We start from the raw sequence: 25,285 nt of genomic DNA, 5'->3' as shown, positions 1-25,285 counted from the left end.
ACGTACAAAGAAATCCACACGCAGGCAGATCACAGTCAAACTGCTGAAACTAAAAATAAAGAAAAAAAAATCTTAAAAGCAGCCAGGGTGGCGGGGTGCTCGGTGGTAGTGGTAATATTACATACAAAGGAACAACAATGCAAATGATTAGCTGACTTATCATTAAAAAATGATGGCCAGAAAACACTGGTGAGCTATCTTTAAAGTGCTGAAAGGAAAACAAAAAGAACTGCCAACCTAGACTTAAACATTTATACAATACTGTCAACCAACTCAATCTATTTGATAATTATGCAAAACTATACCCAACAACTTCAGAATACATATTCTTTTCAAGTGCATGTGGAACATACACCAAGACAGTCTAAATGCTGGGTCATAAAACCAATCTCGATAAAAACTGAAAGATCAAAATCACACAGAGTACACTCCAACCAGAATGGTATTAAATTAAAAACCAATTAATTTTATATCTTTAAAACAATAAGATATCTAGAGAATTCCCAAATATTTGGAAATTAAACAACACACTTTAAATAACCTATGGATCAAAGAAGAAATCACAAGAGAAATTAGAAAATGTATCAAACTGAATGGTAATGAAATCACAACCAAACAAAATCTGAGATGCAGTGAAAAGAGCCCTTAGAAATGTATAGTATTAAATGTCTATATTAGAAAAGAAGAAATATGTAAAATCAATGTTCTAAGCTTCCACTTTAAGAAACTAGAAAAATAAAAGCAAGTTAAACAAAGTAGAAGAATAAAAAATAAAATAATAAGAGCAGAAACCAATAAAGTAATTAAACAAGGAAGCCATCAGACTGAGGTCGCTCTAATGTCTTGGCAGTCTGTGTAAGCAAACCAAAACCCACGTCGGAGTCATTGCACTTACATCTGAAAAGTGAAATTTAAGAACAACCAATTACAAACAGCCAACTAGGCTTTCCCAAGTAAGGCAACCACTTAAGCTATAGCCAAATAATTTGCTTACTTTGCTTAAGAGTCTGCTCTATTAAAAAAAAAAAAAAAAGCCTTTCCCTTAGTCTCTGCCAGTGGAGTGCTCTTACCCATTTTCAATTTGGCACTGCCCAATTAAAATCAATGTGTGCTCAAATGAACTCTTTGAAAATTTAATGTACTTCAGTTTACATTTTAACACAATGAAACAGAAACTGGGCAAACAGGAAACATCAATAAAATCAAAAGTTGGCTATAAGAAAAGAATTTAAAAGTTGATAAATTCCAAGCAAGCTGATCACAAGGAAAAAAATACATGAATTATTAATATCAGAAATGAAGACGGGGGAACATCATACAGAGAATATAGATATTAAAAGTAAAAGGAGATATCATGAACAACTCTATGTCAAATATTTAACAACTTAGATGAATTGGAAAAATCCTTGAAAATACAACTTTTTGAAAATGACACGATGAGAGAAAATCTAAATATATAAATTTAACTTGTAATCAAAAACCTTCTTAACAAAGAAAACTTTAAGCCCAGATGGATTCAATGAATTCTATCAAACATTTAAAGAAGAAATAATTTCAATCTTTCACAAAATCTTTCAGAGAAGAGAAGGGAAAACTTCTCAACTCATTTTATGATGTTAACACATCTCTGATATAAAAAAACACTTGACAAAACCATTACAAGAAAATTACAGACCAATACGCCTCGTGAACATACACACTAAAAGTTTTAATAAAATATTAGCAAATATAATCAATCTATCTGTCTCACGTATGGGATATATATCATGACCAAGTGGTATTTACGGTGATTTAAGGTTAAAAAAAAATCAATAATGTAATTCACCACATTAAGAGAATAAAGAAGAAAAATCATATAAGAATATTATTAGATATCAAAATGCACTGGACAAAATTTATTCATCTCCATTCATGACAGAAACTCTCAGTAAACTAGGAACAGAAAGAAAGTTACTGAACCTAATAAAGGATATCTATGAAAAATCTATACCTAACATGATACTTATTGGTGAAACACTGAATTCTTTTCCTCTAAGATCAGGAATAAAGGACAGATGTATGCTCTCACCACTTCTATACAAAATTAGTAATATAAGACCTAGTCAGTGTCATAAGAAAAAAAAAAAAAGCAAAGTTGCAGGAATCAAAGTCCATAAACAGAATAAAATTATATTTTTATATGCCAGTAATACACAACTGAAATTTCAATGTAATAAATTAATTGAAAGTGAAATTTTAAAAAGCAATGCAATTTACAATATCATAAAAATACACCAAATATCTAAGAATAAATATACTGGAAAATGTGTAAGGTCTCTACATTGAATTTATAGAACATTAATGATAAATATCAAACAAAACCTAAATAAGTACAGAGGTATACCATATCTTGAGTGATTGGAAGATTCAATATTGTTAATATGTTTATTCTGGATTACAGATATTGGTTTCCTCAGTTCCAAAATTTCCATCTGGAAATTCGTCTTGAAATTTCCTACCTTTTATTCATTAAAGCCTATTTCCCTTTATACCCTTGTTCATAGTTATAATGGCCACTTTAAAATCCTTGTCTGTTAATTCTACCATCTGAGCCTCCTTAGGATTGGTCTCCATTGATTATCTTTTATTCTAAAAATGGGTCCTATTTTCCCACTTTTTTCATATGTTGAATAATTTCATATTGTATCCTGGATATTGTGAAATGTTGTAGATACTGGACTATATTATGTTGCTCCAAAGAGTGAGTATGTATGTGTGGGTGTATAGGCAGTTAACCTGGTTGAACTCAAACTGCAGTTCTTTCTTCCCCTCGGTGGGCTGTGGCTCAGATCTATGTTCAGTTCTTCTAGCTTCAGCTGTATAGTTTGGAGTATAACTTGCATATACATTGTCCAGAGGTCAGCCCAAGATTTGGGTGAAATTTATACATAGAAGTTAGGTTCCCCGTTTCTGGTTGCCTCATTTCCAAAGTTGTCCTCTTACTCCCTAGCAAGTGTGCTTGTCCTGAACTCCAGCCTCCAGGTTGTCAAGACAGACTTTGGATTTTTATGTTGGATTTTTATGTAAGTTCTAACTGCTCAATGTGGTGTGAACTATGGGGATCGATGGTGGTGATGCCTGCATGACTATGAATGTATTTAATACCACTGAACTGTATACTTAAAAAATGATTAAGATGGTAAATTTCATATTGTGTGTATTTTACCACAATAAAGAAAAAAGAATAAGGAAAATTAATCTATGATGAGAGAAGTCAAAAAAATGATTATGGGGGAAGAGGTAGAATTGACTGGGAAGACACACAAGGAAATTTTGGAGTGTGATGGGAATGTTCTATATCATATGTTGAGTGGTGGTACGGTGGATATATAAACCTGTCAGAACATCAATTTGAACGTTTAAGGTATGTGCATTTTATCTTACGTAAATTTTACCTCAATTTAAAAAGATCATTTCACAATATATGCAATTATTGAATCTTTATGTTGTACACCTGAAACTAATGTTATATGTCAATTATACTTCATGAAAAAAATAATGTGGAAGGTAAGCTTCATATAATTTTTTTTTTTTAGTATATATTAATTATATGATCATGGGATCATGAATTTGGGTGGTGGTGGGGGGAGACCTGAAGGATAAGAGAGAACGGTGAGTTCATGAACCTCAGTTCTCTATTTCTTATAAGATAAGCATACAAAGAGAAAGTGTGCTTAGAGTTTGCACTTATGAGTACTGAATTGGAAGTCTACATTTTTAAAGTGACAATAAACATTAGAGAAACCACAGACAGTCCTGGGGTTCAAGAAATGGAGGTAGTACTTTTTTAAAAAAAGACAAATATGCAAATAAAAAGTTATGCATTTTCACTTATCTTTCATTAAAAACCTAATTATCAGTATTTCCTGTTTGTGTGTATGTTATATCTCTTTTCTCAACTTACTTGATTTTAGTTATAAAATTATTTGTTCTCTTCATGAATTTTGCAATACTGGAATCGTATGTAAAAATACATGCTTATGTAGTTATTTCATTTCAGCGAAATTCAACATGCATTTATTGGACACTGTTCCTAGATGCGCAGGGACTACCAAGAAGAAAAACACAAGCTCCCGCTCTCAAATTGCTCATAATCTGGAGGAAGTGTACTCGTTTAGGTGAATCCCCAGGGAAGATTAGGAGGTGGAGGAAAGTCAGGAATGGCTGGACTCTGGAATAGGTGACACTTTCAAGACAGATTCAAAGCCTCGGAGGAACAGCATTGGACAGAGACTCAAGGGGAGCTAGCAGACATGATACTAACAGTGAGGAAAAGTGCATTAGCCCCTGAAGGATCAAATAAGCTGGCCAGAAGGTCTGAAGAAGTGAGAGATATGTAAGCAGAGTGACAGTAATGATGGTAAATGAGCACTCTGGTTGAAAGGCAGAAAGAATTGTTGGCTCTGGGAACCTGAGCCTGAAGATTTATTATGAAATTAAAAGTTATATGTAGTTATGGGTTTCCCTGGTGGCACAGTGGTTAAGAATCCACATGCCAATGCAGGGGACACGCGTTCAATCCCTGGTCCAGGAAGATCCCACATGCTGCAGAGCAACTAAGCACATGCGCCACAACAACTGAGCCTGCACTCTAGAGCCCGCAAGCCACGATTACTGAGCCCGCGTGCCATAATTACCAAAGCCTGCGCGCCTAGAGCCCGTGCTCCGCAACAAGAGAGGCCACCGCAGTGAGAATCCCACGTACCACAACAAAGTGAAGTCCCCACCCACCGCAACGACAGAAAGCCTGCATGCAGCAACGAAGACCCAACACAGCAAAAAATAAATAAATTTATTTAAAAAATAAATAAATAAAAGTTATATGTAGTTAGAAGAGAGTCAAAAGGTCAGTGATAATTAAGTTTAGCATTAAAATTGCATACTGTAGTCTCCAAGAAAAAAAAGTATGCTTATGAAAGGCTTCCATTGAATGAGAACTACTTTCATTAGTGAAAGAATAAAAGTCGAATTGCATGTGCCAATAGATATCAATTTAATAAATTTAATAAATAATACTGAAAATGTCTACTAGTAAGTCTTAAGGCTTGCTGTTAGTAACTGCTGACTGGGAACAGTGATAGCTGGCCAAATGAAATGTGTGCCTAAAATTATTTAAGTGGAATGAATTAGACAGACCAAGAGATTTTATGCTCATGGTGACAGGTGCCTTGCTTAGAGAAATTTTGTGCTGGAAAATTATTTTAAAACAATCTCTAAAAATGCAAGTGCTGCAAAAAAAAATGCAAGTGTTAAAGGCAAAAATTTATTTTTTTTACCTTTGAGTTTGTTCCTTGAGATAAGACTATACTTTTATCTTTTCTATTTTGAATCTATGGAGTTATACTGAGATGGTTCCTTTGCAGGAAGAGTTGAACTACAACAGAGGTAGTATCAGAGGTACAGAAAAGTTCAGAAATTATCTGGAAAAACTATGTGAACTTTTGACAACCTGTATGCTAGGTCAAAAGCACAGAACTATATGAAATTATAAATGAGGTCGGATCTTCCTGCTTGAGAACAGGATGAAAAGCTTAAAAACCTTTAAATATTTTGTTTATTTGAGCGGATGACAGGCTCTTGGGAAAGGATTAAAGAAATAATCCAAGAAAGAAGGCAAGAAGAAATAAAAGGTTTTAGATGCTGGAAAGGAATCAAAACCAGTGCAAGAGCTGGGTAAGTGAGAGAATTCTGGAGGGAGAGCAGAGACCCTGTGCCCCTGGATCTGCACTGCAGGTTCTGAACTGGACAACTCTCAGAACAGGAGCAGCACAGCTTAATGATGAAGAGCTGGGCTCTTGAACAAGACTTCTAGGTTCAAATCCTAGCTCTACCACTTAAAGCAACATACTTAACCTCTCTGTGCCTTGGTTTCCTCAGCTGTGAAATGGGAATAAAACTCAATCCCACATCTCACAGGGCTGGTTCAAGAATTAAACGTAATAATCTATCTAAAGCATAGCACAATGTCTGGCGCACATAATAAATGCTCAATACATGTGAGCTGCTATTATTAACATCGTTCCTGTGGAAAGTGAATCCAAACCTTTGTGAAAACGAACAATAAGGATGCTAAGGAACAGGTGTGAGCAACTCTATCACTTCTCAGAAAGAAGAGAAGCAAAGAAGTATTTATATTCCCCTTACCAAGTACTATGTTCACGTGGGGTAACCTGGGTGATAAACGGGGGAGCCAATCTAGTGGATCTGAAAAAAGGACTCAGGAGTCACTCAGTGTGTGTGAGCCAGGGAGCCAGGTCTCCCCAGCTAGAGACAGCCGCTGCACGGCAGTCCTCACCTGAGGTCGCGTCCTCATGATGGAGACCTGCTGCTCCAAACCAAGCCAGCCAGAGAATGCTCTAACCATAGGCAGGGTGCTGCCCCTGTGGGGAAGTGGGTGTTTACTAATAATGCTGATTACCAGGGAGGGGCAGCTGTTCAGGCACTGATGAATGATGGAGATTATCACCATCCTTCTTCCCCACCCCCACTCCTGCTAGTAAAAGCCTGAATTATCAGCACTGGCTACACTGCCTTTCACCTCTTCAAAATGAAACAAAAGCAATTTTTTTTTAAGGAGCAAAATGTCATAACCTGGAAAACACAAAAAGATAGAAAGGTAAAAAACAAAAGTCATCCATCTGCACTCCAACAACCAAAGATGGCTACTATGAACATTTTGTCAACATTCTGAGGTACATACTTCCTCTGTGTGTATTTCCCTCGCACAAACAGAGTGATTCTGCACTATCTGCTTTACAATCTGCTTTTACAATCTGGCAATATGTTGTAAAAAATTTCCCACATGATAGTACTGGTTTTGACAGCCTTATTCAACTGTTAACTTCTATTACGCTTAAAGTCAATTTAAACCCTTAAGCCTTCTTCACTTGAATTTCTGAAACCATGTGAAGAGCTTTTATATTTTTTTTATTAAATTCCATGAATTAGACTCATCATTCTACCCTGTTTAAATCATTGTGAATTCCGATTTTCATCCAAGGTATTCAGTATCCCACCCTACTTCATGTCATCTGAAAATAGGTTTAGTATGCCTTCTAGATATGTAGGTGCCTAGTATATAGTAGGCACCTAAATAAATATGAATGGATAAATTAATTCATTGATTAAAAAATGGTGACCTACTGAGCAAATCACAGAGCCTCAATGACTTAATTCTCAATCTTACACTGATTCATTGGGTACAGTTGTCTAGTTATCAAAGATTCTTAATGACAGTGTTATCTTGTTCACATTTCTCTTTCATGCTCACAAGATATCATCATGACTTGTCGAAACGCAGTTATGGTAATTCTTTTTTTGTCCCCCTGATCTTCTCTTACTAAGGTGATTCTACCATGAAGGGAAATGAGGTTAGTCTAGCATGACTTATTTTTTTCGTGAATCAATGCTGGGCTTAAGTGATTCCCTTTTCCTTCTCTAAGGGCTGCCAAATCATTGGTTTGCTAATCTGTTAGATTTTGGCTTGAAGTTGACATCTCAGTTATCAGTTAATATATTCAGCATCTAATTTATCTCTATCTCTTCTTTTCTGTTCCCAGTGTATGAGCTCCTTTGTTGCACATGAAATCATACACTGAATCACAATCACAGGACTAGAACCGTAAATCACGAATTAGTAATCATAAGGACTGCTTCACTTTGGACACAGTAATTCAATTATTAAGTAGAGAAAATAAGATTGATTCAATAGCCTGACCCTTGTGAGCTTCATTTTCCTTGAGGAATAAAGGGAGGGTTTGGATAGGACAAAGATGTGCCCTGAAAACTAAGAATCTAGATAAGGGTTCTTAGTATCAGTATAATATCAATTGGCACCCCCAAAATAAATCTATCATCTATTGTTTACTACACATGCCGAAAGGGGAAGCAGGACAATACATTAAAATAAGGTGGCTCAAAATCAATCAGAAGAAAAGAAGAAAAAAACAAGCAAGACTCAAAAGAGACTAAGAACATGAGCAGGGTCCAAGTAAGATACATACTTTGAAATACAGAATTATAAGCAATTGAGAGGGGAGGTTTCTGATCATTCATTCAATAAGCAGATACATAGAAAAGGAAAAGGAAGCGGTAGTGATGACTGAAAAACGTCTAGGGGGATTATTCTGGCTAACTTTAACTTTGGTTTTATTAATACTGTGTGACCAGGACATACATCTGGAAAGAACACACTGAAGTATCCAGTGAAAAAGCTAAGAGCTGATATGCCTGCCCTTTAAAAGTACAGTGAGATCCCAGCCAGCTGGACTTGACAATGGATTCAGAATGTGAACCAGACTTCTGCTGTCTCCATACTCGTACCACTCCATGATTGATGGAATGATCCCCAGGAGGAGGAAATTAGGACAAAGTTGGATTTCTCAGTACATCTGGCAGAGAATCTGGGGGCAAGCTTTACGGAACACAAGGCTGGATGTAAAACCAAACCTTTCAAAAGGTTAAGTTCACAGCACTGTTCTAGAAGACAATTTAGGATTCTGGGAGTCAGCCAGGTTTGTAGATGGAGGTTCCTTGGTCCTGTATCTATTAACAGTCTGGATCTGCAAAGACAGATGGATCCTTAGCCTTATTAACAAGAAATGTCTTTGATCCAGCTCTTTACTTTGGCATAACCAGCATACCACATGAAGCCTGAAAAATGGAGCTGTGAACTTAAAAAGAAGTGAGCAAAGGGTGACCTTTAAGAAAGCCAAAAGAGAACTCCCTGACACCAGTTCATTCAACAATGAAGACTGGATCCAGCTCAGCAGGATTTTTATAAAATAAAGGGAAAAGTCTGCTGCCTTTGCGACAACAACACAGGTACACACAAGCACAGCTGGGCCTTGTAAAACTGGACCACCACCACCTAGCTTTCACAGCCTGCAGAGACAAGCCAGGAAAAGTTTTCAAAGTGAAAGTTAATGTGCAGATTGTCTAGGGCAGCTGACATGCCAGTTTCCAAGAATTTCTACAGTGAATTGTAGCTGGGTTCAAACCTAGTACACACAAACAGCTTGCAAAGTGTCACAAATTTAGAATTCCTGCCTCATCACATCAGTTAGGCTCCTTTCGTTTCTCCTATTTTCCCCGGGAAGCAAAACAGCTGGTGATATGGAAGTCAAGTCTATAGCTTTTCTGGTTTCACTAACCTGTCTCTGCCCCCATTCTCAATTGGCCAAGGGAAATGGGAGACAATGCCAGAATTCCACCTTTCTTCCTTTCTTCTTCTTCTTCTTCTTTTTTATTTTGTAACCTTCTCTACCTGTCCTTTTTCTTTTCTTTATAAATAATGATGTTTTTATAAAATAGGGAAGATACTGGGGAAATCACAAGAAAGGAGATTTTTTTTTTAAAGCTATAGGGCTAAAGAGGGGAAAATAAAATGTGTATAATAGTCAAGACTTTTTCTTACCACTCCGTGTGTGTGTGTGTGTGCACTGCATCCAAGAGCCCATTCTCAAGCTACCTTCAACTACAATCTATGGAAACAACCCTTCATTGTACTAGGAACTGGTCTCTTATTCATCAAGTCCACAACAAGGCTACATTGGCACCTCCTTCTGTTGTGTCAAGACAAGTCTACTGAAATTTGCTGCCCTCAAGATTTACTAGAGGGTGCTCTTTGGTGGGGTTAATGGCGGACTCCCAGAGGGCTCACGGAAAGGAGTACTTCCCAGAACTTCTGCTGTCAGTGTCCTTGTCCCTGTGGTGAGCCACAGCCACCTCCTGTCTCTGCAGGAGACCCTCCAACACTAGAAGGGTACTCCATGTTTCACTGGCTTGGGAAAACTTTCTCACTTCATGAATAGAACAGAAGCCTCATAAAAATCTTTCAAAGTTCTTCTGGCCGGCATGACACAGCCCATCACAAAGAGTTTCTCATAGAACTTCCATCCTAATTAAAGGGCCATCAGAATAATCTTTTGGAGAGGGCAGAGAGTAGAAACAAGAAGAACTACAATTCTGCAGCCTGTGGAACGAAAACCACATTCACAGATAGATAGACAAAATGCAAAGGCAGAGGACTGTGTACCAGATGAAGGAACAAGATAAAACCCCAGAAAAACAACTACAAGAAGGGGAGATAGGCAACGTTCCAGAAAAAGAATTCAGAATAATGATAGTGAAGATGATCCAGGACCTCAGAAAAACAATGGAGGCAAAAATCGAGAAGATGAAAGAAATGTTTAACAAAGACCTAGAAGAATTAAAGAACAAACAAACAGAGATGAACCATACAAAAACTGAAATGAAAAATACATTAGAGGGAATCAATAGCAGGATAACTGAGGCAGAGGAATGGATAAGTGACCTGGAAGACAGAATGGTGGAATTCACTGCCGTGGAACAGAATAAAGAAAAAAGAATGAAAAGAAATGAAGACAGCCTAAGAGACCACTGGGATAACATTAAACGCAACAACATTAGTATTATAGGGGTCCCAGAGGAGGAAGGGAGAGAGAAAGGACCCGAGAAAATATTTGAAGAGATTATAGTCGAAAACTTCCCTAACATGGGAAAGGAAATAGCCACCCAAGTCCAGGAAGCGCAGAGAGTCCCAGGCAGGATAAACCCAAGGAGCAACACGCGGGACAAACGGTAAGCAAATTGTTTTCTCAAAGACACAGAAAAATTATTAAAAGCAACAAGGGAAAAACAACAAATAACATACAAGGGAACTCCCATCAGGTTAACAGCTGATTTCTCAGCGGAAACTCTACAAGCCAGAAGGGAATGGCACGATATATTTAAAATGACGAAACAGAAGAACCTACAACCAAGATTACTCTACCCGGCAAGGATCATCTCATTCAGATTCGATGGAGAAATCAAAAGCTTTACAGACAAGCAAAAGCTAAGAGAATTCAGCACCACCAAACCAGCTCTACTACAAATGCTAAAGGAACTTCTCTAAGTGGGAAACACAAGGGAAGAAAAGGACCTACAAAAGCAAACCCAAAACAATTAAGAAAAAGGTAACAGGAACAAATATATCGATAATTACCTTAAATGTGAATGGATTAAATGCTCCAACCAAAAGACACAGATTCACTGAATGGATACAAAACAAGACCCATACACACGCTGTCTACAAGAGACCCACTTCAGACCTAGGGACACATACAGACTGAAAGTGAGGGGATGGAAAAAGATACTCCAGGCAAATAGAAATCAGAAGAAAACTGGAGTAGCAATACTCGTATCAGATAAAGTAGACTTTAAAATAAAGAATGTTACAAGAGACAAGGAAGGACACTACATAATGATCAAGGGATCAATCCAAGAAGAAGATATAACAATTATAAATATAAATGCACCCAACATAGGAGCACCTCAACATATAAGGCAAATGCTAACAGCTATAAAGGAGGAAATCAACAGTAACACAATAACATTGGGGGACTTTAACACCTCACTGACACCAATGGGCAGATTCATCCAGACAGAAAATTAATAAGGAAACACAAGCTTTTTTTTTTTTTTGCGGTACACAGGCCTCTCACTGTTGTAGCCTCTCCCATTGCGGAGCAAAGGCTCCGGATGCGCAGGCTCAGCGGCCATGGCTCATGGGTCCAGCCGCTCCGCGGCATGTGGGGTATCCTGGACCAGGGCACGAACCCATGTCCCCTGCACTGGCAGGCAGACTCTCAACTACTGCGCCACCAGGGAAGCCCGGAAACACAAGCTTTAAATGACACAATAGACAAGTTAGATTTAATTGATATTTATAGGACATTCCATCCCAAAACAGCAGATTACACTTTCTTCTCCAGTGCACGTGAACATTATCCAGGAGAGATCACATCTTGGGTCACAAATCAAGCCTTGGTAAATTTAAGAAAACTGAAATCATATCAAGCAACTTTTCTGACCACAACGCTATGAGAATAGAAATCAATTACAGGGAAAAACATGTAAAAAACACAAACAAAGGGAGGCTAAACAATATATTGCTAAATAACCAAGAGATCACTGAGGAAATCAAAGAGGAAATCAAAAAACACCTAGAGACAAATGACAATGAAAACAAGACCATCCAAAACCTACGGGATGCAGCAAAAGCAGTTCTAAGAGGGAAGTTTATAGCAATACAATTCTACCTCAGGAAACAAGAAAAATATCAAATAAACAATCTAACTTTACACCTAAAGGAACTAGAGAAAGAAGAACAAACAAAACCCAAAGGCAGTAGAAGGAAAGAAATCATAAAGATCAGAGCAGAAATAAATGAAAGAGAAGCAAAGACCAATAAAACTAAAAGTTGGTTCTGAGACGATAAGCAAGATGGATAAACCTTTAGCTAGACTCATCAAGAAAAAGAGGGATATTATACTCCAATAACGATGTTGAAAAAAAAGAATAAAAGGGAGAGGACTCAAATCAATAAAATTAGAAACGAAAAGAAGTTACAACGGACACTGCAGAAATACAAAGCAGCCTAAAGGACTACTACAAGCAACTCTATGCCAATAAAATGGACAACCTGGAAAAAATGGACAAATTCTTAGAAAGGTATAACCTTCCAAGACTGAATCAGGAAGAAATAAAAAATATTAACAGAGCAATCACAAGTAATGAAATTGAAACTATTAAAAAATCTTCCAACAAACAAAAAGTCCAGGACCAGATGGTTTCACATGTGAATTCTATCAAACATTTAGAGAAGAGCTAACACCCATCCTTCTCAAACTCTTCCAAAAAACTGCAGAGGAAGGAACATTCCCAAACTCATTCTACGAGGCCACCATCACCCTGATACCAAAACCAGACAAAGATGCTACAAAAAAAGAAAACTGCAGACCAATATTACTGATGAATATAGATGCAAAAATCCTCAACATAATACCATCAAACAGAATCCAACAACACATTAAAAGGATCATACACCATGATCAAGAGGGATTTATCCCAGGGATGCAAGGATTCTTCAATATATGCAAATCAATCACTGGGATACACCATATTAACAAATTGAAGAATAAAAACCATATGATCATCTCAATAGATGCAAAAAAAGCTTTTGACAAAATTCAACACCCATTTATGATCAAAACTCTGCAGAAAGTGGGCATAGAGGGAACCTACCTCAACATAATAAAGGCCATATACAACAAATCCACAGCAAACATCATTTTCAATGGTGAAAAACTGAAAGCATTTCCTCTAAGATCAGGAACAAGACAAGGATGCCCACTCTTGCCACTCTTATTCGACATAGTTTTGGAAGTCCTAGCCATGGCAATCAGAGAAGAAAAAGAAATAAAAGGAATATAAATCGGAAAAGAAGAAGTAAAAGTGTCTGTCACTGTTTGCAGATGACATGATACTATACGTAGAGAATCCTAAAGATGCAGCCAGAAAACTACTAGAGCTAATCAATAAATTTGGTAGAGCTGCACGATACAAAATTAATGCACAGAAATCTCTTGCATTTCTATACACTAACAACAAAAAGATCAGAAAGAGAAATTATGGAAATGATCCCATTCACCATTGCAACAAAAAGAATAAAATACCTAGGAATAAACCTACCTAAGGAGGTAAAAGACCTGTACTCAGAGAACTGTAAGACACTGATGAAAGAAATCAAAGATGACACAAACAGATGGAAAGATATACCATGTTCTTGGATTGGAAAAATCAATATTGTGAAAATGACTCTACTACCCAAAGCAATCTACAGATTCAATGCAATCCCTATCAAATTACCAATGGCACTTTTTACAGAGCTAGAACAAAAAAATCTAAAATTTTGTACACAGACACAAAAGACCCCGAATAGCCAAGGCAATCTTGAGGGAAAAAAACGGAGATAGAGGAATCAGACTCCCTGACTTCAGACTATACTACAAAGGTACAGTACTCAAGACAATATGCTACTGGCACAAAAACAGAAATATAGATCAGTGGAACAGGATAGAAAGTCCAGATATAAACGCACGCACCTATGGTCAACTAATCTATGACAAAGGAGGCAAGGACATACAATGGAGTAAAGACAGTCTCTTCAATAAGTGGTGCTGGGAAAACTGGACAGCTACATGTAAAAGTATGAAATTAGGACACTCCCTAACACCAGACACAAAAATAAACTCAAAATGGATTAAAGACCAAATGTAAGACTGGACACTATGGGACTCTTAGAGGAAAACTAGGAAGAACACTCTTTGACATAAATCACAGCAAGATCCTTTTTGACCCACCTCCTAGAGTAATGGAAATAAAAAGAAATATACACAAATGGGACCTAATGAAACTTAAAAGCTTTTGCACAGCAAAGGAAACCATAAATAAGAAGAAACGACAACCCTCAGAATGGGAGAAAATATTTGCAAACAGATCAATGGACAAAGGATTAATCTCCAAAAAGTAAAAACAGCTCATGCAGCTCAATATTAAAAAAACAGGGGCTTCCCTGGTGGCGCAGTGGTTGAGAGTCTGCCTGCTGATGCAGGGGACATGGGTTCGTGCCCCAGTCCGGGAAGATCCCACATGCCGCGGAGTGGCTGGGCCCGTGAGCCATGGCTGCTGAGCCTGCACGTCCGGAGCCTGTGCTCTGCAACGGGAGAGGCCACAACAGTGAGAGGCCCGCGTATCGCAAAAATAAATAAATAAATAAATAAACAACCCAGTCAAAAAATAGGCAGAAGACCTTAACAGACATTTCTCCAAAGAAGACATACAGATGGCCATGAGGCACATGAAAAGCTGCTCAACATCACTAATTATTAGACAAATGGAAATCAAAACTACAATAAGGTATCACCTGACACTGGTTAGAATGGGCAGCATCAGAAAATCTACCAACGAGAAATGCTGGAGAAGGTGTGAAGAAAAGGGAACCCTCCTGCACTGTTGGTGGGAATGTAAACTGATACAGCCACTATGGAGAACAGTATGGAGGTTTCTTAAAAAACTAAAAATAGAATTACCATATGACCCAGCAATCCACTACTGGGCATATACCCAGAGAAAACCATAATTCAAAAAGACACATGCACCCCAATGTTCATTGCAGGACTATTTACAATAGCCAGGTTACGGAAGCAACCTAACTGCCCACCGACAGACAAATGGATAAAGAAGATGTGGTACATATATACAATGGAATATTACTCAGCCATAAAAAGGAATGAAATTGGGTCATTTGTAGAGACGTGGATGGATCTAGAGACTGTCACACAAAGTGAAGTAAGTCAGAAAGAGAAAGACAAATACCGTATATTAACGCATATATGTGGAATCTAGAAAAATGGTACAGATGAAACGGTTTGCAGGGCAGAAAGTGAGACACAGATGTAGCGAACAAACGTATGGACACCAAGGGGCAAAAGCGGTAGGGGGTGGTGGTGGTGGTGTGATGATTTGGGCGATTGGGATTGACATGTATACACTGATGTGCACAAAAGTGATGACTAATAAGAACCTGCTGTATAAAAAAATAAATAAAATTAAATTAAAAGAAACAAAACAAAACGTATGGACACCAAGGGGGGAGAGTGGTGGGGGGATGGGGGGGTGGCAGATGACAAAAAAAAAAACTTTTGAAGTCTTATAATTTCCATTTTGGATTTCACCCATTTCATTAAAAGTTATCTGCTTTACCTGTAATAATAAAAAAAAAATTTACTAGAGGGGTTCAGTTCTAGGTCACAGCTGCCACCAAATGCAGGCACCCACCTCTGTTAAGATCAGACCATTGAAACTCATTATCCTGGTCCTCAGCTGCTTGCACTGAATATTAATTCCTTTCCAGCCCTAGCAGAGGCAGCACAGCATAGGACTGTGGTTCTCAAAGTGTGGTACCTGGACCAACAGCACAGCATCACCTGGGAACTTGTTAAAAGTGAAAATAACTGAACCTCACCCCAGACCTACTGAAATCAGAAGCTCTGAGGTTGGGCCCAGCAATCTTTATTTTAACAAGCCATTCAAGGGATTCTGATGCATCTCACTGAATCACCGGCAGAGTGGTTAAGAGCACGGATTCTGCTACCACTTGTTTGAGTTTGAATCCTGACTGCCATTCACCAATGCGTCATTTTGGGAAAGTCACTTCATTGCTCTGTGCTTAGTCTCTTCATCTGTAAAATGGGGATGATAACAGTACTTATCTCACAGAGGATCTGGGAGCACTAAATCAGTTAATACATGTGAAGCTTTGAGAACAGTTGCTGGCACAAGGTAAAAGTTAGCTATTAAATGAGTTAAGGTACATAAAGCATTTAGGGCCTGGCATATCATAGGCACTGAATGTTACTATTAGCATGTTACTATTTTTTCTCTTTTTTTTTTTAGCATTTTAAAAATATTTTATTTAATTAATTTATTTTTGGCTGTGTTGGGTCTCCGTTGCTGTGTGCGGGCTTTCTGTAGTTGAGGCGAGCGGGGGCTACTCTTCATTGTGGTGCCCAGGCTTCTCATTGCGGTGGCTACTCTTGTTGCGGAGCACGGGCTCTAGGCGCACGGGCTTGAGCCGTTGTGGCACACGGCTTAGTAGCTGTGGCACATGGGCTTAGCTGCTCCGCAGCATGAGGGATCTTCCCGGACCGGAGTTCGAACCCGTGTCCCCTGCATTGGCAGGCGGATTCTTAACAACTGCGCCACCAGGAAAGCCCCCTATTGTTTCTTATGTATCATCTTATTTTTGAGATTCAGTGGGATGTAACCTGGATTTCTCACAAATCAACAGGCAGGCCATATTCCTACATGGTAAACTGTGTCCTCTTGGTATGGAGAAGCTAATCACTTGTAGTATGAATATAATAAAAATAGGAATACAGAATTTGTATTTTAGGGATGAATCAAACAAAACTCTTTACCTCTAGGGCTCAAATTCCAGACATTACACTTGCTGATGAAGTGTAATATATGATTACACTGATGAAGAAATGTATGATTCATTTCTGTGTCTGTCTATGGCCAGATTCCCCACACACTGAGTCCATAAATAGCCTGGAGGCTAAAAGAGACATCTTCCATTATTACTTCTTCTGCTTTACATCCTTTTCATGATACTCTGGTTCCTTCCCTTGTACATTTGATCGTAGCCAAAAGTCCAAGAAGCAATGGGTCTCTTCTAAAATACCAAAGCTGTTGAACATATGTTAAACCACAGCTAAAATGACAAATCACATTTATAAGACGTGTTGACCAGCACCTGTATGATCAGGCCATTGTAAGAAACCAAGAGGACCAAAAAAATCTACAACTTCTATCCCCGAGAGTCACGATATTTCCCTTGTATGGAATTACCCACCTTCAAAACAGCCATCCTAATCCGCCTGACCTGCTGGTTCTAATCTGTGACAGAAATTAAGTTATATCCAGAAGAGGCAGCATACAAAGCAAGAAGAAATTTAATCCAAAATTGTAAATGTAAGCCATATATTTAGAGTTAGCTGCTTCAGTCTTATTGATGTTTTCTGCCCACACACGAAGCATGACATTAGTGTCTCATAAAAGTAAAATAATGTACATGTTCATAGATGATGGGACATTTTTCTTCACTTTTGTTCACAGAAATACTGGTTCTTACATTCCAACAGTGAGAGTTTATCTTCAGAAATATTTCCACCTCTCCTTTGCATGTTATCATCACTAATAAATGGGTCTAGACTAGCCTGGGATGCCACTGTGAAAAGACTGGTACTGATTTTCCTCTTCCCACAAGTAGGGAAGTTCAAGCCGTGAAAAGAGCATGAACTTTCACCTCAGAAAAAGCTGAACTCAAATGTTAACATTTCTAAGGCTATTTCATTATCTGAACTTGAGGGTAACAATACCCACGTTACAGCCATGTTTTCAGGAGTAAACAGGGTAAATCATACAAAGCACAGGACCTGGCGTGAGCTGGGCACTCAGTGAACGTTAGTCCCTTTCTCCTTCCCTTCCTCTTGTTCCTCTCTTTAACAAATGGCAGAATAGAATCGTATCATTTCAAAATAAGGGAGAAATATTTCTGACTTAATAGCAAATTGTAGGGCACTTTAAGCAATATAAAAATCAATTTAAAAATTAATGCATGCTGACTATGAAAATATATAGTAAATTGTGATTATACTATCCTGCTTTTATCATTTAATGTTCATGTCAGCATATTTGGATATACTTTATTTATTTATGCACTTTTAAAACGTGTATTTTTTTTAATGAAGAAAAGAACTCCTGCCACTCCCCATACTCTGTATGCCACTGTGCTGGGAACAGGACACTGGCTTTAGAAGACAAGAGAGGGGAGCAACTTCCTATGGGGGAAATCAAGGAAGACGTCAAAGTACAAGTGGTCGCAAAAGATGACCAGCATTTTGACAACTGGAAGGACACTGCAGGTAGAAGGAAGAGCATATGAAAGAGCAGGAAGCAACAGGAAACCCAATGGGGGTAGTCTGCAATTACAGCTGTAAGACAGATCTCTCATATATTCAGAAACACCAATGTTACTGATCAAAACCGCCATCTAAGTAAGGCCCAGCACAGCAGCTTTAACTGGAATCACTCATGTGCTCATGATGAACTATAATGAAAAGTGTAAAGTTAAGGTTTGGGGAAGGCAAGGGGCATGAGTAAGTGTGTCTTAGGATGGCCAAGCACAGAGATAGCTAAGTCTCACTACCATCACCGACATTAGCTTGAAGGCTTTCCAAATGCCTAATTTCAAGCTAAGCCCTTTATATGCCCTATCTTGGTTAGTCCTCAGAGAAACCCATTGAGAAAGGTATTATTACCATTCCATTTTAGAGACGAGAAAACTGAGGCTTAGGTTAAATGACTTAGGTTTAACTTCACTCACAGTAAGTGAAAGAGCCACTTTTGAACCTAAATCTGTACGATTCCAAAGGTACAAGGAAGAAAACTAGAACCTAAAACACTCCTTGCTAAAGAGTCTCTAACAAATTATTATTGCTATAGACCTTTGTTTTCGGAATACCAAAATCATCCAAGACCCACACTAAAATGCTCAACTGACTTGACAAAGCTGGAAAAGTCAATACAATGGAGGAAGGATAACCTGTTTAAAGCCATTTGTTTGTTAACAAATGGTGCTGGAGCAATTGTACATCCACAGGCAAAAGAAATGAACCTCAACCTAAGCCTCAGACTTCATACAAAAATTAATTCAAAATGGATCATTCAAAACGTTTACTTAAATGTAAAACGTAAAACTATAAAATCATCCCAAGGATGATTCTGGAAAACATTTGAAAAAAAGATGTTTCAGTTTTAGCTGTAGGTAATATGAGGGTACCAACAGACAGAGAAGAGAAGAGGAGGTGGCAGGTGGGGTGCTAAGTATTCTCCGTGCCTTAACTCCCTGAAACCTTTAACATGCCAAGGAGGCAGAGACTAACAGTTGTCTCCTGTTACAGCTGAAGACAACTGCTGCTGAAGAGTTCCGGAGCCGCCCAGCTACCTGCAGAGTCAAGCACCTGCCTGCCCTGGTGCCGCCTGCCCTACTGCTACCAGTGCCTCCCCTCTGAAATGGTGAATATTTGACCTAAAAAATAAGGTTTATTTCTCAGGCACAATGGACTTTTAAAGGCACCTGAACAAAATTTGAATCAAGATGGCGGTAAAAGCCAGCTGGAGCAGGAACTTCATTCATTCCTTCACCCCTTTTCATTCGCCCTCCATAGATAAATGGCTAGGCCAAGGGGCAAGTGCCTGTCCTTGACCACCTGGAGGTCATATGGTCAGGGAGTGCCCTTCGGCTGCAAACAGTCTTTACATCTCAATTCCACAGCGGCAGGTGTGGACTTCCAAGAAAATAAAGGCCGGGGCCTCCACAGGAGCGCCTGTACTTGCACACGGGCACCCGGGGCGGTGGCGGGGGGGGGGACTTCGGTCTCCATGGAGGCCTTTTCATGTTGTGGGATCATTACTGATGGAGGGAGGCTGCCTGCCTATCCCATGGGGGTTTTCTCATCAGCTCTGGGCAGCAAGGGGAGAAGATATCATCATCCAAACCTGGCAAGCTACGGTCAGGCAGGCTGCTGCTTGTCCAGTAGAAAAGCCTAACACACAGAAAGAGAAATGCAGCGTACTGTGAGGAGTTCCAGCAAGCGAGTGCTCCCTTACTGTTCTACTACTTGCTTCCACCTTCCTTCTTTTTGCCCTGATGGCAAGCGGGACACAGACATCGTCCACGTGCCAGGACTTCAAAGCTGACACCGCCTCGGAAAAGCTGAGTTGGGGCTGTTCAGGTATGGAAGGGTTAAGGCATGTCCTGTACTGTTGGTGCTCCATTATTATCACTTTGAAAAGCCATGGCGTTACAGGAAGAGTGTGAGAATGCTGCAGCTTTCCCGGCCAACATTTGGTTCCCATTACCGTGAATAATCTCTCTCCTCCCTCTTTCCCCAACCCCCGCCCTTCTTCTACTTTTTCCACATTTTATATTAAAAGTACATCAAACACTTTTCTTCCTTTTTAATATTTTCCTTAAGCTTCCTTCACTCAATTTGCCTGGTTCTGTGACTTTTCTGGTTATTCATTACTGAGGGAGGGGAAAGGGTAAGCCTCTTGGATGAAATCAATCAAAAACAAAAGCAGGGGAGAAAAGCACTTCAGCAGCGCAGTGGAGGGGAAAGAAGCTAACACGTAGGGATTCTTCCTGGTCTTAATTGATAGTAAGAAAAGAAAGAGCCCACTGAGAATACTTTTACCTTCCTGCTTCTTGGCCCCATCTCAGTTATATTCTTGCCTGAAAACAAAGCATCTCTAAAATAATATATCTGAAGATAGGTCTATGCCTAATTTCATCATCAGTAAAAAAGGAGAGAATCTGCAGGAAAGGAATAAGTGATAGTCTAGTAGAATAGATGCTGGCAAGTGTGTGAAGAAAGAGCTCCAGATTGGAGGGGGTAGTGGTACAGCCCTTTTACAGCCCTTTTGAGGCCAATTTGACAGTATCTATACAAATTCAAAGTGTATATATCATTTGATCCAAGGAATTCCACTTCTTGGAATGTATCCCATAGAAATACTTGCACATGTGTACAAAGATATATGTACAAGGCATTCACTGCAGATGCCTAAATTGGATACAACTTAGTGCTCTTTAATAGGAGAATGGCAAAATAAATTATGGTACATTCATCCTTTGGAAAACTACATAGTGGTTAAGAATATTCAGATAAGCTTACATAGGGACTTCCCTGGCGGTCCAGTGGTTAAGACGCTGTGCTTCCACTGCAGGGGGCATAGGTTTGATCCCTGGACAGGGAACTAAGATCCCGCTGCGTGGCCCGGCCAAAGAAAAAAAAGAAAAGCTTATATAAACAAACCAGAGAAACATGGCGACATTAGGGAGGAAAAAAAGTCACAGAAAAATATACAGATCAACCTTTTAACTGTGGCTACCTCTGAGGAGGGGGCTTAATCTCCTCATAATCTGTATATGTTTCTGTTAGATTATTTTATGACGTGGCTACATGTGTGTATTACTTGTACACTTAGCTTTTACAAAGTATGAACATAAATATTTCAGTCAATAGAAAATAGGAACATATATAATATACACATGTATGTGTGTATATATATATTAATATATATACATATACATATCCTCCCCTCCCATATAGCCCTGTGTAAACTGTCTTAACCTGCAAGAAATTTGAAACTTCGAAAATTTCTTAACTTCACAACATGTACCAAGTCAGACAAAATGACAGAGAAATGGATCAATAGGAAAGAAGAAATGATGATTCTGAGAGGCCCAAAAGTTTCCAAGGGCCCAGTCATGATAATGAAAACAGTAAACACTGATCAAATTGTACTATGTGTTCACTGCAGGGATGGGAGGAAGGGGAGAGAGAGAGTGTGTGTGTGTGTGTGTGTGTGTGTGTGTGGTTGGGGGTGGGGGCAGGAGGAGGCAGCACAAGAATTCTCAACTTCCACCTTCTGATAGGAATTTAATAAATAAATAATATATAAAATAAGAAGCCCCCAAATGGCAGATAAACATATGATTTAGAAATATGAAGGCAAGTAACAGAAGAAACAGCTGAAAAAAAAAAAGCTGAAAGCAGTTATCTCTGGAGTGTGGAAATTAAGGTTTGGTAGCAGTGGGAGAAGAAGGGGCAGGGGATTCCCATTTTCATTATAAACTTTATAGAATTACTTAACTTTTAAAACTATATGCCTGGGGCTTCCCTGGTGGCGCAGTGGTTGAGGGTCCGCCTGCCGATGCAGGGGGCATGGGGTCGTGCCCCGGTCCGGGAAGATCCCACATGCCGTGGAGCGGCTGGGCCCGTGAGCCATGGCCGCTGAGCCTGCACGTCCGGAGCCTGTGCTCCGCAACGGGAGAGGCCCACGTACCGCAAAATAAAAAAAAACCCAAAAACTATATACCTGAATGATTGTAGGAACCAGCTTCCAGGATGGCCCCCAATGATCCCCACCTCCTGGTATTCATATCCTGGGTAATCCCCTCCCACACTGAATGGAGCTGGCCTGTGTAAACAGTAGGATATCGCAAAAATGATAGTGTGTTTGAAAGACCTAAACGTAAGAGTTAAAACTATAAAACTCTTCAATGAAAACAAATGGCAAAAAAGCTTCACAACATTGGATTTGGCAATGATTTCTTGGATATATGCCAAAGCCACAGGCAACAAAAGAAAAAATTAAAAAATTGTTCTTCATCAAAATTAAAAACTTTTGTGCATCAAAGAATACTATCAACAGAGTAAAAATGCAACCTACAGAATGGGAGAAGATATTTTCAAATCATACATCTGATAATCCAAATATACTCAAAATACATACAGAACTCCTAAAACTCCACAACAAAAAGCCAAACTTGATTTAAAAATAGGCAAAGGACCCGAATAGGCATTTTTCTAAAAAAGATACACAAATGGCCAAGAAGCATATGCAAAGATGCTCACCATCACTAATCATGAGGGAAACACAAATGAAAATCCACAATGAGATACCACCTCACACCCATCAGGATGGCTACTATAAAAAAAAAAAAAGTGTCGGCGAAGATGTGGAGAAACCGAAACCCCTGTGCACTGCTGGTGGAAACGTTAAATGGTACAGCTACTCTGGAAAACAGTATGGAGAGTCCTCAAAAAATTAAAAATAGAATTGCCTTTCTGCTCCAAGAAAACACCAAATGGTGGATGACGCTGGTGTTCCAGGTGGCCGCAGCAGCTCCACAGAGGTATGGGGGGCAGCTTCCGGGGCCAGCGCTGCAGCTACGCTCAGGCTGGAGCCAAGGCCACGGAGCTCGCTGAGGGGAGGCTGAGGACAAGAAGTGGCTCCCGGTCCCCGAGCCAGGCTGCTTGGTCGTGGACATGGATACCAAGTCCCTGGAGGAAATACATCTCTTCTCCTCGTCCGTCACGTAGTCTGATATCACGGACTTTTTCCTGAGGCTGACCCTAAAGGGAGAGCTTGAAGACTACACCTGTGCAAAAGCAGACCCACACTGGCCAGCAGACCAGGTTCAAGGCATCTGTTGCCACTAGGGACTACAAGGGCCATGTCAATTTTGGTAAGCGATCCAAGGAGGCAGCCACGGCCATCCATGGGGCCATTACCCTGGCCAAACTCTCCCCTGTTGCCAGGCAGTGAGGCTACCGAGGAAGCAAGATCAGCAAGCCCCACACTGCCCTTTGCAAGGTGACCAGCCACTGTGGCTCTGTGCTGGTGTATCTCATCCCCACACCAAAGGCTCCGGCATGCTCTGGGCTCTTGTGCCCAAGAAGCTGGTGGCCAGTATCAAGGACTAGTACACCTTGTCTGCAGGCTGCACTGCCAGCCTGTGCAACTTTACCACGGCCACCTTTGATGCCATCTCCAAGACTTACAGCTACTCACCTTGACCTCTAGAAAGAGACCATGTTCACCAAGTCTCCCCATCAGGAATTCACTGACCATTTAGTAAAGAGCCATACCAGAGTCTCTGCAAAGAAAACCCAAGCTCCAGCTATGGTCACCACGTAGAGGACTTATACAGGAAAGATGAAGTGAATTAATTAAGCTCGGAAAAAAACAGAATTATCGTATGATTCAGCAATTCCACTCTGGGTATATATCCAGAAGAACTGAAAGTAGGGCCATGAACAACTATTTGTACACCCGTTAACAGCAGCATTACTCACAAGAGCCAAAAGGCAGAAGCCAGCCAAGTGTCCATCGACAGATGAGTGGATAAACAAAATGTGGTATAGACATACAATGGAACATTATTCAGCCTTAAGAGAAAGGAAATTCTGACACGTTACAACATGGATGAACCTTGAGGACATTGTGCTAAACGAAATAAGCCAGGCAGAAAAGGACACACATTGTATAATTCCACTCATAGGAGGTACCTAGAGGGGTCAAATTTACAGAGACAGGAAGTGGAAGGATGGTTGCCAGGGGCTGACAGAGAGAGAATGGGGAGTTATTTTTTAATTGTTACAGAGTTTCGGTTTTGCAAGATGAAAAGAGTTCTTGAAGTGGATAGTGGTGACGCACAGTAATGTAATGCACTTAATGCTATTGAACTGTACACTTAAAATGGTAAGTTTTATGTTATGTATACTTTTTCACAATTAAAAAATTAAAAAAAAAAAGACTGTGTATGACTTCTGAGCTAGGTCATAAAAGACACGTGCCTTTTGTCTTTCTCTTAAGTCACTCATTCTGGGGGAAGCCAGCTGCCATGTCATGAGGACACACAGGCAGCCCTGAGGAGAAGTCCATCTGTTGAAGAACTGAGGCCTCCTGCCAATAGCCAGCATGAACTCATCATCCACGTGAGGGTGAGCACCATGGAAGTGGATCCTTTGGCCTCCGGCAAGCCTTCAGATGACTGCAGCCCTTCTGGCTGACATCTTAACCATCACCTCGTGAAAGAGCCTGAGGCAGAACCACACAGTTAAGCTGCTCCTCGATTCCTGACCCACAGAAACTGAGATAATAAATGTTTATTGTTTGGCTGCTAAAGTTTGAGATAATTTATTAGGCAGCAATAGATGACTTATGCAACTATTTAGATAAATTTGAAAAGGAAAAGAGGAATTAGCTTTAACGCATCATCCTATCAGAGTGGCCTGCTATTCTACCAAAGCACGCATCAGGGTACGTTATTATGATGGCGTGCTGCTAGGTTACAATGCATCTCTTCACTAAAGCCTTAAGAGAGACATTCTCAACTATGCTGTACTGAGAAGACTTCCCAAGAATGTAAAGTGTGATGAGTAGTATATAAAGTATATTTAACTACGTATTTTAATACAGT

General features: G+C 39.5%; 1 protein-coding gene and 1 pseudogene across 14 annotated transcripts in view; one reads left to right on the top strand and one right to left on the bottom strand.

The window, feature by feature from the left end:
• Positions 1–25,285, bottom strand: part of TTLL5 (tubulin tyrosine ligase like 5) — a 307,802-nt gene that overhangs the window by 106,955 nt on the left and 175,562 nt on the right. The window lies entirely within an intron of this gene.
• Positions 23,261–24,576, top strand: LOC113627491 (40S ribosomal protein S2 pseudogene; annotated as a pseudogene).

Source organism: Aethalodelphis obliquidens, unplaced genomic scaffold, assembly GCF_003676395.1.
Source record: "Aethalodelphis obliquidens isolate GAN/ISIS:26980383/991018 unplaced genomic scaffold, ASM367639v1 scaffold21, whole genome shotgun sequence".
NCBI classification, from domain to species: domain Eukaryota; kingdom Metazoa; phylum Chordata; class Mammalia; order Artiodactyla; family Delphinidae; genus Aethalodelphis; species Aethalodelphis obliquidens.
Note: the sequence above shows the minus strand (reverse complement) of the source record. Positions and strands in the feature narration are given on the sequence as shown.